The 18,952-nt window shown below is 40.0% G+C and overlaps 1 protein-coding gene across 5 annotated transcripts in view; it reads right to left on the bottom strand.

The window, feature by feature from the left end:
- TAFA5 (TAFA chemokine like family member 5) overlaps positions 1 to 18,952 on the bottom strand; it is a 345,729-nt gene that overhangs the window by 325,064 nt on the left and 1,713 nt on the right. The gene's annotated exons all lie outside the window — the stretch shown is intronic.

Here is an 18,952-nt window from a genome sequence, read left to right on the forward strand (position 1 = left end):
AACATGTTATGAGAGTGGAAAGATTAGAGAAGGAACCATAGTGTCTCTGATCACCAAGAAGAATATTAAAGAAAGCAGTTAATATGTTGTTAAAGGAACTTGGATGTGTAAGAACATATGTTGTTTTACTTAATTTTTATCAACTTAAAAGTAAAAATGCCTATACGCTTTCAGTTGGGTTTAACATGCCATCTGGTTTAATCATTCCTTAGGTACGATGCTATAAAGTTAATAGCAATGATGTTGCTAAGCCATGAGGATGAATGTTTCCATTGCAATATTCAATGAAGGCTATTACTTCTAAAACCATTGACTCTGGGATCAACAACCTTCTGTGTCTGTGTCCCATTGCTGCTATTGCTTAGTAGATGCTGCCTCTGAACTGTCACCTTTAAAAAACTTCATTATCTTTACAAGTGAATGTTTTGAAATTTCAATATGTAATGTAGCAATTTTAAACTAGAAGCCAGCAATGCAAGTGGTCTGCAGTCGACTTACAGATTCTGTCAGTTGTTCCCCTGCTGCAAGGCTATGAGATGGAATGAATTATGAATGTTTAATAAAATGGTGAGTTTTTAAAATGGAAGCAAAAAAGCTAAACATTTATAGAGCAATATTTGACTTGATGTCTTAGCTATTAACTGTAGATGTCACCAACCACAGAGGACTGGGGGCGGTGGGGTCCATCTCAAAGTAGCTGTCTTATTACAAAAGAATTTCAGAAATAGACTGGAAAGAGAAGTTGCTGAATTGCAACTTATTACCAAACTTAAAACCATGGAGAGACCTGGTCTGAATAGAGACATTGGGTTCTTATCTCATTATACATCATAAAGCTCTTTTTAACCATCTCTCCCCCTGCTTTTTCCTGTAAGACCAACTGCAGTCGTTAACAGTCGTCAACAGGTTTACCACACCTATCGGTCAATCACCCATTCCCACCACCCTTCTAAGTAATACCCCTCCCCACCCTCTCACTATATATAAGGGTCTGGTGACTTCTGTTTCAGTGTATCTGAAGAAGTGTGCATGCACACGAAAGCTCATACCAATAACAAACTTAGTTGGTCTCAAAGGTGCTACTGGAAGGAATCTTTTTATTTTATTTATTTTATTTTATTTTGTTTCTGTATATGCATGTTAGTGCAAATCACTTGGCTGGAGAACAGCACGGCAAAATTCAAAGGACGGCTGTTTTGATTCGTGTGTTGATTCAAAAATATGTGAATTAGGTAGGTTCTCCTTTAAATGCAAACTGAAAGGTGAAATCAGAGCTTTTGTGTGTTGCATTTTGCACAGGGCTTAGTACTGCGGATACGATTGCAATATTCAATGTATTGGATAACAAGCACCTCTGCCCTGCAAACCACTTGTAATTAATTATTAGGTGTTTTGTGTTTATTGCCTTTAATTCTCTGTGGCCATCTTTTAGACAAGGCTTCATTTCTGAAATTTACAGTAGAAAGGCCTTGCTGATTTCCTTCCCATGGAAGGCTGGGAATGTTGCACGCACCCCAACAGCAAGGAGTGTAGCTGTGGCATGTAAGCAGGGAGATATTTACAAAAGCAAATACAGATAGCCCAGAAACAAACATACATGTGTTATGTGCAAGCGTGGTTGCTTGAGAGCGAACAGGCAAGACTCCCACCGGTCTTTTCCAGGCTTTATTATCTGTACAAAAACATTTACAGTGCAGAGCGTCTCAAGTCCATGTCTGCTCATGTTGCTAGCAGAATCTGGGAGTGGGTGGTCCTTAAACTTTCCCCAGCATAACAGTCTTTTGACTCCCATCCTTCTCCTCCCCTCTTTGCGCTTTGCTCAGGCTCCGTGTTGCGGCTCTCTCAAGCATCTTCCGGTCCCTGCATCCCTTCCCCACTGGAGGCGGGGCTTCCCTCCTCGCTGGAGGAACAGCTGCTTTGCATCATCTTCGGAGGCTCCCTGTAACCCAACTGCCCTTCCACCTCTTGCCTCTGAGCTGATAGCAGTTCCCTGACATGTTTGACTGTACACTAGTTCCAGAGCATTTGGACACACGCAAAAAAAACCCAGTAATGTTTTGTAAGCACTATATTTTGCCAATGCATCTTTTTTTTCCTCCCCCAAAGTTCTTCTTAGGTGTGGTTTGAAAGAATCTTGGGTTGCTGACTAGGTAACACACTGCCTTCATCATCCCCACAATTAGTCACACTTCCCAAGCAGCAGCACAAAAACCATACATCCCCAAAAATCACATCGAGCAATTTAGAACCTTGGGAAAGAAGGGAACATTTTTGATTAGCCATAAGGTTGGTAGCAATTATGAGATGAACAATTACAAGATCATGCATTGCAGAATTCAGAGAAAACTTGAATTTGTTCCCAACAATTCTATAGGCATTTTTCCTGCTAAATAACCAGCAGCTTTGTTTTTATAAATAGAAACAAGCAAAACTTGGATATTTACTAGGCAGTTATAATCCTAGTTTGACAGTATGAAAAGAAAAAGGTATAGAGGGTGAACCAAATGCTTTGAGCAGGGGTAACTGCTCTTGATAATTTTCAGCTAACATGTTGCCAGCAGCTACTGATTTTATTTTTTTAAAGAAAACAAACCTTAATTTCTGCAATATTTAGATATTTTAGTTATTAACCTGTATGTAAATGCATATTTGGAATAAAAATAATCAAGACTATTAAAGCGTTGTCTTCCCGATACTAAACGGTAGAAAATGAATTGAAAAGATGAGAACATTAAGATGCCGGGTTTGACAAACTCAGAAACAAACAACTGATGACAATTGCAGCTCACCTGAGAAATGAATCAGCCAGTAGTGCTTAGCCCTTTGCCCTCTACAAAGAAGCAGCCTGCTTAGATTTTATATGGAAAGCAGAAGGTTTACAGCACTGACTTAGCCAAACATTGGTGCTGACACAAACAGGGAAAAAACACACATTGTGCTTTGTATAGGAGATAGGAGATTGTCTCTGGACTAATTGCAATCAGGTGAAAATACATACTTGGATTTTTTAAAATGAAGTAAAAATGCAAACATATTGAAGATGAAGAGAGAGAAAAGAACCTGAGAAACAGACAGGATTGGGACCACAAACTCAAGCTGGGTAGCAGATAGGAAAGGAAAGACAGAGCTAAGAAGCCAGGCTGAAATCAAAGAGGTTGTGGTGAAGAAGAAATCAAGAGGGGATGGAGCAAAAGCTGCAGTGGATTTATAAATAAAAATGACAGTGGGCCAGCCCCCTGCTGAAAAGGTTTGCTGACCCCTGCCTTAGATGCACATGAGAACAACATTTTGGAAATGAAACCATTCCAGTTACTCAGTGCACACCCTGAACCCATCCCAAACAAACGGAATACCTTGGAACACCAACTATGTTGTGGTCTGTTTTGATCGAAGATTGTTGTGCTCTGTGTGTGTGTGTGTGTGTGCACGCGCATGCGAGCCATGGCAGGCTCACTGTGCCTTAGCACACAAGTGTCACATTTGAAGCCTGCTAGTTACTGCCAACTAAGCTAAAGATTGTTATTCCTCCTCACTTCTCTCTATAATCTATAGCATGGACCTGTTAGTCAGACATGTGGGGAAATCCTGAACTATCAACAAGTCAGTTAACCACAGACTTCAGTATATTTTATTTAGTTGTTCAAGGTACAGCGAGTGAGAAACAGATAATAATTTACTGCATTTTCTTTTAGCTAGTCATTACATTCAGTATAGATTCTATTTTGAGTTTCAGTATCTTAAAAAGCAGAGACATCACCTTGCCGACAAAGGTCCAGATAGCTATGGTTTGATGTATGGAAGTGAGAGCTGGACCATAGAGAAGGCTGATCGCCAAAGAATTGACGCTTTTGAATTATGGTGCTGGAGGAGACTCTTGAGAGTCCCATGGACTGCAAGAAGATCAAACCTATCCATTCTGAAGGAAATCAGCCCTGAGTGCTCACTGGAAGGACAGATCGTGTAGCTGAGGCTCCAATACTTTGGCCAGCTCCTGAGAAGAGAAGACTCCCTGGAATAGACCCCGATGTTGGGAAAGATGAAGTGCACAAGGAGAAGGGGACGACAAAGGATGAGATGATTGGACAGTGTTCTCAAAGTTACCAACATGAGTTTGACCAAACTGCGGGAGGCAGTGGAAGACAGGAATGCCTGGCGTGCTCTGGTCCATGGGGTCACAAAGAGTTGGACACAAGTAAACGACTGCAGTAAACAACAACAAAGTTACAAAAAAAAACGTAGCATTCTTCTACATGCCAATGACATAAGTTTCATTCAGGGGGGGAAGTTTTCCCAGGCAGAAAGAAAGATTAGCAACAAGCCTTATGTATGTTCTGACCTATTCATTTTTCTGTTTTGGTCCTGGTGTTGAGCTTCCTCAGGATTTCTCAGATATGTAGGGTAGTGATACTTAGCCCATTGATTTACCTGTGGAAATAATTTTAAACAGTATAAACTGGAGGAGGCATTTTCCCTCCTATGAGATAGGATCAAACCGGGATTTACGAAAAGTTCAGACTACATGAACAGGTTTAGCAAAAAAGAGGGTTGAGGCTTTGAATTCAACTACAACATAAGATTAGTTTTCAAAAATTAACAGTCTGAACATGCATAGCAGTGGTACATAAAATGAAATAGGGTCTACAATAAGCTCAGGATACCATAACCTAAATAGTCATACTAGCGCATAGAGGTAATAGGATACCACAGTGAAATTCAATTTCCAGATTAAATGCAGACTTAAATTGAATGTAATATTATCCTTTATAAATTTTTTAGTTAGACAAACACTCTGGGCTGGTTTAGATATAATGCCCGGTGTTCTGATGGTGCTCTGATGATGAGCCTGCAAGGAGCCTCAGGTTCATATATTCACCATTTGCTCCTCCTCATCCAGGCTTAGCTTGCTGTTTTGTCCACAAGAAACTGCTTTGCAGAAGACAATGGAAGAGGAAGGGGAAGAGGAAGAAGAAGAAGAGGAGGAGGAGTAGTTTGGATTTGATATCCCACTTTATCACTACCCTAAGGAGTCTTGAAGCGGCTAACAATCTCCTTTCCCTTCCTCCCCCACAACAAACACTCTGTGAGGTGAGTGGGGCTGAGAGACTTCAGAGAAGTGTGACTAGCCCATGGTCACACAGCAGCTGCATGTGGACGAGTGGGGAAGCGAATCCGGTTCACCAGATTACGAGTCAACTGCTCTTAACCAGTACACCAGGAGTGTGTAATCCCAAGTTTGAGGAGAACATCAGTAGTAGAGTATCTGGCTTGCATGCAGAAAGTCCCAGATACAACCTCTAGCATGTCCAGGTAAGTCTGTGGAAAACACTTGTCTGCAACCCTGGAGAACAGCTGCCAGTCACTGTGCTGGGTGGACCAATGGCCTGACTTCCTATGTAGTAGGTTCAGTCTACATTTGACCCAACCCTCACTTAGCCGCTCCAAAAATAAATAAATTAAAATAAGCTTAAGCAACCAAGCTGTTGCTCCTGTATACTTCCAAGTGATTTTTATAAAATTAATATTAATTGGTACATGCACATCTTGCAGTAGCATAGTGAGGAATGTCATAAATATAGATAAGAGAAAGGGAATAAAGAGGTATCTCTAAACATGCACACACACACACACACACACACACACACACTGGCATTCTTAGACTGTGGAGCATCAGTTTCCATGGAAGCAAGAATGATCATATAATGAACTAAATTGTCAGTCCTAGGTATTTGGCTCAATATAAATGGGGGTGGAAATGATTAATTCATATATGGTGTCATTCATGCACACACAACCTCAAATGCCATCTGGTATGACTGCTTCGTTTCTCATCACAACCCTAAATAGAAACAGAAATACTATGGTTGGCTATATAATTTTTCCTCTATGTGTCATGAAGATGTTATTTATAGGCCTATAATAAATATAGCAAAGTTTTAAAAGAGTACTACAGCATGTCACGAGTCTTATCTTAAAATCATTTTCTCTACTATCATCAGTGTTTACACACACACACACACACACACAGACACACACACACACCAATATTATAAAGGCGAGATGAACATATATCACTTGATATATATATCTTTCTTCACAGGACCACTGAGGTGGCAGCTGAATGTGTGAGCTAAAATGCTCTAAGAAAGCACTGAATTGGACACGTGGAATGAAATTAAAGTTATAACTTTGGTGTTATAAATTGCACATCTGAATGAGGCATCTCAGATTCAGAAATAGCTCATTCAAATTCTGAAATGGCTCGGTCATACTTGACACTGTACACATCAAATAATGACCATGCATTGTGAACCATTCCTTAATTCCCATTAGCAATGAAATTCTACACAAAATAGAAATATACAAGGTAAGATGTACAGTGACAGTACAATGTAAGGTCAGTTCACACACACACAAAAATGTTTAACTATTATTCAGTGCTGTAGAACATGTCCTATTCTCATGCAAGGACAGTCTGGAAAATGGTAACGGTACAGTCATCCAGAGAAACCAACACACAATCTTCTAGAACAGAAATAGAAAACCCAAGCCCTATAATTTTATACAAGCTACTGCTCAGCTGAAAAGCCCTTGTTTGGAAGGTGCAAAGTTGGAGACATTTCAATGATTGAAGAGCCTGAACAGAGGTGAAATCTGAGGCAAGGTTACTTGTAGCAATTGTATTCCCAGCAGCTGTTTGGTGGCATTCTTTTTAAAACACAAAGGATTCCAAAACAAGAGTGGGGGGTGGATTCTCATTTTGATTTGTCTCCATTTTTTTATGCTGCATGGATCACTTCTGAAGCCAAATTGGACTGAAGGCAAGGCTTCCTAAACCTACTTTAGAAACAATGGGACCATGAAACAAACGGAAGCAAAAAATGATGAGCAGGATAGATGGTTTTGCAAGAAATTATCCTCCCCCAGAAACTCTGCTTATGAGCAAATGTTCTAAAAAGTATTTATAATGCCACTACTTCTCTCTTTTTTATATAAAAAAATCATTTTTATTAAATTTTCCACTTTAACAATCCAATCAAATCACATGAAATATTCCAAATTATACATATACAGTGGTACCTCAGGTTACATACGCTTCGGGTTGCAGACTCTGCTAACCCAGAAATAGTGCTTCAGGTTAAGAACTTTGCTTCAGGATAAGAACAGAAATCGTGCTCCGGCGGCGCGGTGGCAGCAGGAGGCCCCATTAGCTAAAGTGGTGCTTCAGGTTAAGAACAGTTTCAGGTTAAGAATGGACCTCCGGAACGAATTAAGTAGGTACTTAACCCGAGGTACCACTGTACATATAAAATAATCTGAATATTCTGCCAAATTATAAAATTTTAATAGGACTTCCCATGCTTCATGTTTGGAGGGTTCTGATTATCTCATACTTCTACGGCTTTTCATAGTCACTTCTGATGGTTCCTCTAATTCTTTCTGTTGTTAACCTTCCTTCTTTCACAGCCTCTGAGTTGTTCCTACAAGCGAGTTGAAACAAGCAATGATGTTGTTTTTATTTCAAACACTACAGATTGTGGACAAGACGGAGTGCAGAGAGATATTTCTAAGTTTGTCTGGCAGGGCAAAAAGCCCAGAATTAAGTTTAAGATATTAACAGATGCGAAAGATAGAGGGGGCTTTGCCCTGCCGGACTTAAAGTTGTATTATGAGGCCGCAGCTTTCTGCTGGCTAAAAGATTGGCTACTTCTGGAAGACACCGACGTATTGGACTTGGAAGGGTTTAACAATGCGTTTGGATGGCATGCATACTTATGGTATGACAAGGTTAAGATCAATAAGGCCTTTAAGAACCATATTGTCAGAAAAGCAGTGTTTAATGTCTGGACAAAATATAAAGACTTATTGGAAAACAAAACTCCAAGGTGGCTCTCACCTATGGAAGCTAAGGCCCGGAAAAGACCCAATATGGAGGCCTACTGGCCAAAGTATTGGGAAATATTAGAAAAAGATGGAGACAATTGGAAATTGCAGAGTTTGGAGAAAATAAAGGATAAAGTGCGAGACTGGTTACACTACGCTCAGATTAAAGAAGTTTTTAAAAATGACAAGAAGTTAGGATTCCAGGTGGAGAAATCTAAATTGGAAACAGAACTGTTAGAACCAAAGACTAAAGTATTATCTAGAATGTATAACTTGCTGCTAAAATGGAATACTCAAGATGAAATGGTTAAATCAGCTATGATAAGGTGGGCGCAGGACATTGGGTATAACATCATGTTTGAGGAGTGGGAAAAGTTGTGGACTACTGGGATGAACTTTACTGCATGTAATGCTTTGAAAGAAAATATAATGAAAATGATTTATAGATGGTACATGACCCCAGTCAAACTTGCAAAAATATACCACCTGTCTGATAACAAGTGTTGGAAATGTAAAGAAAGTGAAGGGACATTCTTTCACCTCTGGTGGACATGCCCTAAAGTGAAGGCCTTCTGGGAAATGATTTATAATGAACTGAAAAAGGTATTTAAGTATACCTTCACTAAGAAACCAGAGGCCTTCCTTCTGGGTATTGTCGGCCAAGGGGTGGCAAAGAAGGACCGAACATTTCTTATGTACGCAACAACAGCAGCAAGGATACTTTTCGCGAAGAATTGGAAAATACAAGATCTACCCACACTGGAAGAATGGCAGATGCAACTGATAGACTATATGGAACTGGCCGAGATGACTGGCAGAATCCAAGACCTGGGAGAGGAGAAGACGGAAGAAGACTGGAAGAAATTCAAGATTTATTTACAAAAATATTGTAATTTGGTGGAATGTTAAGTAGGTTGCTAAATCTGAAATAATTGAGCACCACTAAACTAGATAGAATTAGGAAGATAAGTGAGATTGAGAAAGTAAAAACCCTTTGGAGAACTATTAGATTATAAACTAAGTTTGTGGAACATAAAAATGCAAATAAGATGACAAATTGCTGAGAAAAACTTTTAATGATGAGAATGGGAGCGGGAGACGTGAGGAAGTCCAAAGAAGTTGTGAAAATATGTTATGACATATGTTGTACTGTGAATTATTTGTGCATTTATATGGAAAACCTTAATAAAATATTAAAAAAAAGAAACAAGTAATGATGTGTTTCTGTGTGGATTTTATGTCTATGATTCCCCCTAATGCCACCACTTCTCAGTGGCCAGTTCATCCCTGACACCTGGAAACCTTCCTTCTTTAGCCATGTTTGCAAGAACAGTTTTGGTAATTGAGGGGTAAAGAACAAACATTGCGCACCTGTTTAAAGATAATGCCTCTCCTAAGATTTGATGGATGAGAACTTAGGGCCCGTGCAAAAGGAATTCTTGAAATTAAGCTTTGGTTATCACACTATACATTAACACATAATCAACTGCTTCACCCTTTCTCCCTAGAATATTTTGAATGTCAGTTTGGATGCCATGCCTGACAGGTGGCATTTTGCAGAGGTCATTAATTTTAAAGTACCTTTTGTAATTAAAAAGTATGCCCCCTTTTTATTTTTATTTTTAAAAAGAGCAGCTGGGATGTCTCATAAAAGATATGGGCATTTTTATGATTTGCTTTTTTAATACGATAAAATGATCATCATCATAATATCTATAATAAGCCTGACTGAGAAACAGACTGAAAAGGAAAAACTGGTGTGTATTCAGGCAGGGGAGAAAGAGAGAGAGAGAAGAAAAATAGGGATATGTATATAGCAAAAGTATTGTAATAGGGTTCTCCTGTAGAAAGGTAGTGGCACAGAAGAAGGCAAAAACATTGCTAAAAAAGAGAGATTTTTTTGCCCAATCTTTTATTCCTAGAGCACTTTCTTGTATTTGGCATAAGACAACGGTGACCTTGTATCAAGAAAGCCTTTCAACAAACTACACAAAGGACACTAGTAGTTTCAAGGCAGCTTATTGGAAACGGCAAATGTTCACATTTCATTATATACTATGTCAATGCTATGCCTTTCCCACACCTTTTTCAAAACTGAGCTTAAATCTAACAAGATATAAAAGTATCCCTTGGCCGTTCATACGGTTCCCCAAAGCAACATCTCAGCTGCGTGGGAACTAGTGCTCCAGACCCCCTTCCAATGCAAATCTGGCAATATTATGCATCTAAGAGCATTGCGTGTCGAGGTCCCCAAGCCACCCCAAATAAACACACAATTCACTCAGAATTTTTGTTTAAGGTTTTTGGCATAATTTTGGCCACAACTTTATTAAAATACAAAAAAATGTGAGTGGTTGCTTAGCCATTGGTTGCGACTATCTGACCCCGGATGGGGACAGACTGACATTTCACACGACTGCGAAAGTCAGAAAGGGGGAAAACATTTGGGGGATAGCGACGGAGCGGGGAACCTGCCCTCAGCCTTCCCCAAATGCTCCCAGGGGCTCCTGCATGGACCTAGCCCCTTGAGAGGGTTTGGACAAAAGCAATGGCAAGCCCCTATATTCCTTTAATGGAATACCTTTGCAGCAGCAGCAATTAGAGGGGCAGGCACAGCCAATCCATGCCCCTCCACCAACCAAATCAGAAAACCGATGCCTAACCACAACCTTCATTGGGATGTGGGTGGCGCTGTGGGTTAAACCACAGAGCCTAGGACTTGCCAATCAGAAGGTTGGCGGTTTGAATCCCCGCAATGGGGTGAGCTCCCGTTGCTCAGTCCCAGCTCCTGTCAACCTAGCAGTTCGAAAGCACTCAAAGTGCAAGTAGATAAATAGGAACCGCTCCGGCGGGAAGGTAAATGGCGTTTCTGTGCGCTGCTCTGGTTCGCCAGAAGCGGCTTAGTCATGCTGGTCACATGACCCGGAAGATGTACGCCGGCTCCCTCGGCCAATAAAGCCACGACTGGACCTAATGGTCAGGGGTCCCTTTACCTTTTAATCACAACCTTACAAGTTGTGATAATTTGCTACGCAGTAGGCAAAAACCAAATGGCACCAGCCCATCAGCCAAATGGACAAAATTCCTACCAGGCCCCTGCCCCAAGAGCAGACGACTCCATGACAGGTATAGCAAGGTCAACAAGAACAGCCCTAAATATAGGGAGGGCAGGCAATCCGATGCACGCAGCGAAAAGAGGAAGCTCAACGCTGCGTGCAGGGGTTTTAAAACTTCAGGCTGTCAGTCATAAAATGGCAACATTAACATAACCCCAACAACAAGGGAAGCCCAATCACAACAGTGGCCAACTACTTCTTTTGCCCGCCCAGCAACAGTGGGGTGACTTGTCAGCCCCCACCGCAACACGTGCTCTCCATGAAGGAGAACACACTTAACTTCCCTGTTTTAAATAGAATGTTTAGGAGTTTTCATATTTTCCTAAACAGAAAGCTAGGAGGCCTCTTCTGGGCTGGAATCATGGTACAGGAAAGCTACTGTTTGCCCCAGAGGTGATACAGATGAATCGCAAAATAATGGCATGCCTCAGCAATGTTTTGTACTTCCCAGAAGTGAGGTAGCATCTCTATATGGCAGCACAACTGAAAGGAGGGTCAGCTTTGTGGCTGCTCAGCAACCCAGACATCATGCCAGGTTGAGATGATGGGGAAGGGAGAATGAAGACCAGAGTAGGGAGAGGGTGGAGAAGAAGAGCTCCATTGTGACGGGCAGGCCTAGATTGTAATCAGAGGGAATTGTTTTACTGGCACTCTCAAATCCCAATGCTGTGGCAGGGGTAGCTTTCAAGAGCAAAACGTGAAATGTGCCTCTAAACTAAAGAAACATGCTAGGATGGGGAGGGGGGAGAATAAGACCTCATTTGCAACTCACAGGTCTAGCTTGCAAAGAGGGAATTGTTTTACTTGAGATGGCAAATTCCTTGCAGATTTTCCATGGAAATACAGATAACCACCTTGAGAACAGGATGCTGAACTACATGGGCCTTTGGCCTGATCTGGCAGGGCTCCTGCATTCTTTTACAACTTTCCACCCCAATAATAATAATAATAATAATAATAATAATAATAATAATAATTTATTATTTGTACCCGGCCCATCTGGCTGGGTTTCCCCAGCCACTCTGGGCGGCTTCCACACAGACCAAAAATACACTAAAATGTCACACATTAAAAACTTCCCTGAATAGGGCTGCCTTCAGATGTCTTCTGAATGTTAGGTAGTTGTTTATCGCTTTGACATCTGATGGGAGGGCGTTCCACAAGACGGGCGCCACCACCTAGAAGGCCCTCTGCCTGATTCCCTGCTGCTTTGCCTCTTGCAATGAGGGAACTCCCAGAAGGCCCTCGGCGCTGGACCTCAGGGTCCGGGCAGAACAATGGGGGTGGAGACACTCCTTCAGGTATACTGGGCCAAGGCCGTTTAGGGCTTTAAAAGTCAACACCAACATTTTGAATTGTGCTCAGAAATGTACTGGGAGCCAATGTAGGTCTTTCAAGACCGGTGTTATGTGGTCTTGGCGGCCACCCCCAGTCACCAGTCTAGCTGCCGCGTTCTGGATTAGTTGTAGTTTACGGGTCACCTTCAAAGGTAGCTCCACGTAGAGCGCATTGCAGTAGTCCAAACGGGAGATAACTAGAGCATGCACCACTCTGGCGAGACAGTCTGCAGGCAGGTAGGGTCTCAGCTTGTGTACCAGGAGGAGTTGGTAGACAGCTGCCCTGTATACAGAATTGACCTGCGCCTCCATGGACACCCCAAAATCAGTGCTAAAGTTTTTCTGGTATAAAAGCCCCTGGAGTGATTTGTCTAGAATTTACCTGGTTTCTTACCCATAGGCACCCCTGTGGTGCCTGCAGTTTTGGACCAAGTAATCTACAAAAGAATGTGGGAGGTAAGGTGACTCCATTTTTATCCAGTCCCAAATTGCAACAGATTCTAGAAAGGGTGATACTTGTTTCAGTCACAAGCAAGATATGGTCTCTGACTTGCTCCATAGAATTGTAGTTGTTATGTACTGAGTTGAAAAGGATCCAAACTGCAGCAGTCTGATTGGTCCTAGAACAATAGGATCCAAAAGGCAGCAGTCTGATTGGTCCTGAACAATAGGATTCAGAATGCAGCAGTCTGATTGGTCCTAGAACAATGCAGCAGTATGATTGGTTGGCAGGAACCACCCAATCACACTCCAGATAGAAGTGAATCCACAACCTGATTGGCTTACAGTAGAATTCTGGAATTAGCCAATCATGTGCAGCCCATTGTGTAAATAATGTATATAAAGCAGATACTTTGAGGGGACATTCATTCATTCCTCCTCACCACTATGAGCTGAATAAAGAGCATGAAATCACCTAGCGACTCTGAGTATATTTCAGTAGTGTTGGAAGGGACCTTGACGATCATCTAGCCTAACTTCCATATGGAGCCATGAGGGATTAAACCTGCAACCATGGTGTTCTCAGCACCACACTCTAACCAACTAAGCTTTTCCAGACTCCAATATGTTTCCAGGTCTTGCGAGAAGAAAGTGGAGATATGGAACATTTTGTTAACATTTGCCAAGCTTTTTGCTACGTTTCATTTTGAAAACTCCCCCCCCCCCATGAACCTTTTTAAACATTTGTTTGGAATGCTTCATTTAAGGCCAAACAATTAGATGCTTCTGTGTTCGTTGCTCCCACACCACTCTGGTAATGTCTGCACCACTTAACTATTGTACAAAGGGAAATCTCACTCAACGGTCATTACCAGTTTTTATTTCCAGTGTTGCAACTGTAGGGTTGCTTGTATAAACAAGTATACTAGAGCTGTTTTATGTCTGATCCTGTCCAATTTAATTTCCCATCTTGCATTTAAAAAAATAAATAAGATGAGGTGGGTGTACCGAACTTTCATTCATGCTGCAAGAGGGAAAATAGATGCAGTTGGACATGCAATCTGCCAAAGACTTCAGTTGATAGCAATGAAATGGCAGGGAATCTGAGTTCCAGCTCTAAAAAAGTTCGAAATCTCTCCATTTCATCTCTAAGGCGAAGGAGCTTCTGTGGGAAAACATTTGCAGCTTCATCACTGATCTTCACGTTTTGCATGGGGAGTAAATAATGCAGTGAACTACTGTATTGCTGCAGCAAGTGGGAAGCGGGAAACAGAAGCAGCTTTCCAAAAGTAGAAAATGCATGTGTGTACAGTTTTTGGGGGAAACTCCAGAAATGAAGATGCTCCGCAGAGTGTCCATAAATATGAAGACACTATAATCTAGAACAGCATAAAATTCCATGGAAATTGATGGTTCAGTTCCACAATTCCTAAATGTTCAGTGCTCAAAACTCCCATTGTTCCAGGGACATTTTGCGACCAGGAATTTCCTTAGCGCAAACAGTTTCTGAGCTCTGGGAGGAGTACTACGCCTACGATTTCAGATTAAAACTGCAGAGGGGAAGGAAAGGAGGACCTTTTTCTGCCTCCCCACTTACAGCTACTCTCCGAAGACTGGAGAAGACACCTTCCTAAGAATATTAGGGGGGGTGGGCAAGGTAAGAACTAGACCATGTGAAAAAAGAACATAGTATTTTAGCTGCAGTTCATTCATTTTCAGTTTTGTATTCTTGTTATAAAAAGTGTGTCCAAATATTTCATTGTTGCACCCATAACCTAGGCTTAAGGAGCCATTTTACTCCTAGCTTTCATATTTCAGTTTCTAATACTGTAGGTGATTAGCAGTTTCTGTTGTCTGATGAAAATAAGAGGGATGCATTGGAGTGATGATGGAAGGAAGGAATTCCTCACCCCCATTGCATGATGTGTTTTAAGAACACCATGTTTTAAGTTCTATGCATGATGTCTGCCTCCACATGGCTGCCTGTGTGTAGCACCAGCATCCTGAACTTCATGCAAGCTGCAGAAACTACGCTGCAGAAGTTGTAAGAACTAGTGCAGGAGCAATTAAAACTAATTATATGCAGCAACTTTATGGTGAAGATTATAGAACGAACGAATGAATTTACTTTATTCAGTCACAGACCAGCATAAGCAAAACATCTAAATAAACAGCATAACAGTATGAATCTAAGTGAATAATTATTAAATAAATGGGAGCAAAAACCAACCTTATATTAAAACATATACATAGAATACTTGATTAAGCATAAATAATGGGTGAGTAAAAACTAATAAGAAGAATTTAAAAAGATCAGTTAAAACAGCTAAAAGGCGGCAGAGCCTCAGTGATACAGATCTAACAATATGGGCTTTCATTTTAGGACTGATTTGTAGCATAGACCATCCTTCGACAAGTATCTATCATGGTAGATGAATATTATAGCATTCTAAAGATAGTTACATACAGTTCTTGTCTCCTGGAGCATTGCTGTTGTTCTCATGCAGAAAATTTATTTACTAGATAGGACTTAAAAACAAATCAGCAATGTAACTGTAAATTAAGTAGTTTATATTATTTGACTATATAGTTCAACGTCAGTTCTCTAGGCTAATAGGAAATATTGACAATGTAGATATGTTTTACCTAGAAACATGTACTTTATCACACTATTAACATATCTGATCTGTTTCACCACAAGCCCAAATTAAGTATTTCTCTCCACTACAATTTAATGAAGTTGTAGAATTAGATTATTTTAAGAGGGCAGTTGCCAATCACCTAGCAATCTGTTGCTGGAGCTACACAAGATCTACATTAATATGTTTATAATTTCAATTTATATTCTGCTTTTCTATGCATGGCACTCAAGGCCACTAACAATACAGTAAAAATGCAGTCAATGCAGGATGTATAGAAACATGAACATAAGAAGCAGATAAGTCTACTCAGAACAATAATCGTCATCATATAAAATATCAGCAGATTAAAATATGCTGAGCAATAAATGAGGCAAATTTAACCAACAGTCAAAAGCCTTCTCTAAATAAAAATTGTTTATTTTTTCTCTAAATAAAAATTGCTTTTCTGCTGGCAGAAACAAAACAAAGAGAGCTAAACAAATCTCCATAGGGAAAAAGAGATACAAAAGCAAGGGTACAGCCACTGATGAAATCCTCTCGTTCCACAACTCAAGGTATAGCAGGACATAAGAAAAAGCCCCTTTGGAAGATCTCCATACTCAGATGGGCTCAGATGGGAGAAGATGGTCTTTAAAGTACCCTGGTCCCAAGCTGCTTAGGCTTTCCTATGTTAAAGCGCTTTAAATTGTGCCCTAAAATGATTCAATAGCCAGTGAACAGCATGTTCCCTATAACTGTTCCTGGTCAAAAATCAGGCTGTAACAGCTGAAGTTTCCAAACAGTGCTTCAAAAGTAGTCCAACATAAAGCCCATTGCAGAAGCCCGGACAAGATGCAATTACAACATATGTTAATCATGGCAAGATCAGACATCTTTAGGAGTCTGATATGCTACTCTATACATTAACAGAGTAGGGTTTTAAGTGCATTGTTTTGCTGTTTGAAAATGGAATATTACAGGATCTTTCACAAGCAAGCACATTTTAAAATATTTTATCACAGTTATTTTCCCCCCTAGTTTCTGCCACTGCCTCCCACCTAGAGCCGCCTTAACTCTGAGTCTTTTTCCCTCCAGAGGAAATGCCTGACAAAGCTTTATCACTATAGCAACTAACCTAATTGGTCTAGTACAGGTCTCTGCTTCAGCCATTGGGTGGAGCCACTATCCTTAACTATAAGCCAAAAATTTAAGGGGGGTGGGAGAAGAGAAACGATAAGATTATCATCTTAGGGCATACAAGTAACAGCTATCATGTCAATAAATTAAACAATAAATAGCATTATAATTAGTGGTGTGTTGATCTAAATGCTTTTTGTAACACTTTTTACAAGCTAAATTTATCTACTGCACTTCTTCATTAAAAATACCCAGAATAGAAACATACCTTAATAAAGGAGAAAAGACAAAGGAATAAGAGAAGCAACACTTTGAATTATGCTGAAAGGTTGCTTCAATCTTTTACTAATCCATCATATGAAGTCTGTTTTTTGGGTAATTTGCTGTAATTTAACTGCCTGTGTACTTTGGACTAAAGCTGTCCAATTTAAAATGCATTGATGTGTTTATATTAATGGACATATCATTAAGGATGCTGCAAATGTTCATATTGTTTACACCTCTTCATTACAGGCATCACAAAAGTAATAACCAATGACTAATTCTTAAATGATTTGAATAAGAGACATTTAAAACAAACTGCCTCTGTTTCAATTCTTGAGGGGAATCTTCAAACATGTATACTATTACAGTGATGGGGCTTTATTGAAGTTACATTAGCACACCTTTTCCCTACTTACACTTTTACAGAGCAATCGTCATTCATGTTTACACAGAAAGAAGCTTGCTCCTAAGTAGATATGCACAGGATTATTATTCCTGGATAAAGACAAGCTAAAAACGTACTTCAAACACTATAGCAGTCAGGTGATATGCAAATTATGCTTCAACATTCCAAAGTTGTGCATTCAAGTCAGTGAAGAATATAAGTGGCAGACTGTTGCAATGCTACATATTTTAGACTGCTTGGTGCTTGCTCAGAGTTGAATGACATAATATATATATACTGGGTGTTGACTAACGTAGGTTTTGTTTGCAAATAAGTTATTCAGGAATTGTTCCTTTACAAAAACAAATGAGACTGCATCTGTAGTTTATATCTATGTGCTGAGAAAAGACATGAAAACATGAAGACATGAAAAAAAAGACATGTTATTGTTACACATTTTAAGGGAAGAAAACTCATAATATCTAGATCAAATCTCTAGGAAATATCTCTCTCACAGTTATTGAAGTTTTTCCTTCTGTTGGTGCAGGAAAACATCCTGGTCAATGGTCTTTAGAAATATCATGCCTATATACTGCACCCCCCCCCCTCTTACCATGCTTCTCTAATGTATGTTTAGCACAATATTTAAACAGTGTAATTTAAAGTGTTGCAGAGTACTCTTTGCAGTTTCCAATATATTTATTGGTCCCAAAGGACACTTGAGCTACAATCCCATAAACTCTAAGTATGAAGTAAGTCCCAATGAAAATCCAGGAAAACACACAGGAAATCATGTCACTGAATGCTTACAAATGGAAATATTTTTTTAAAAAGAACTTGAAAGCCTAGGGGAAAATCAGCATACTGAATGAACATTGTGGTTTTAAAACATGAAATGTCAAGTGCTACTAGAATGTTTGGAAATTAGGACGAGTCTGTTTTATAGAGCCAACGACAGAAGATTCCAACTGTAATGGAATTCATCACAAAGAGACAAAGCATCACAGCTCACTTCAGTTTCCTTACAGCACTGGATGACGTATCCCACAAAAGGTTCAAGGAGAGAGAGTGCACAAAATAAAAAGTGTATGGGGTACAATAGACACACTTCTGAAAGTCAACACTATTTCTATTCCCCATAACCTAAGCATAGGCTGCAACATGACTTTTGTACTCTGTATTGTACTTCAACCTAAGAATTATTCCATGAAAGGATCTCAGTAACATACTGTACCGGGTGAGTTTTGCAACCACCATGGATTAAAAATACTGTAAAAGCTAATATTAGGAGGGGGGGCTGATATAAGGAAGACCAACAGAGCAATCCTATTCCTACCTTCTCAAAAATAAGTCCTATTAAGTTCCACAGTACTTACTTACTTTCAGGTAAGTGTATAGGATTAAAGCCTTAGAATGACACAAGTGCTCAACTACATCATTTTCTGAGACACCAAGGAAACTGCATTTCAAATCGATTTCAATTCAGATCAAATACAGCTTCCCCCCTTCAGGCATACCAAATATGTTCATATTTGTACAAAAACTGTCACTGGTCAGAACTGTAAGCTTTACAGTGTATGACTGCAGCCTGAGATTGGCCTCTATAAATGAAGCACATCTTATCTACCAACAATGCACAACCCTTCACTTACAGATACTCAGCTCCTAGTTTTAAGAAGTCTGAAGCACTAGCATATATTTAGAACACTGGTAGCAGTCTTTCCAGAATGATGCTAGGGACATTCTAGTTTTGTCCTATTGCAGTTTTAC

The sequence above is a fragment of the Podarcis melisellensis genome (genome assembly GCF_964234715.1).
Source record: "Podarcis melisellensis genome assembly, chromosome: 10".
NCBI classification, from domain to species: domain Eukaryota; kingdom Metazoa; phylum Chordata; class Lepidosauria; order Squamata; family Lacertidae; genus Podarcis; species Podarcis melisellensis.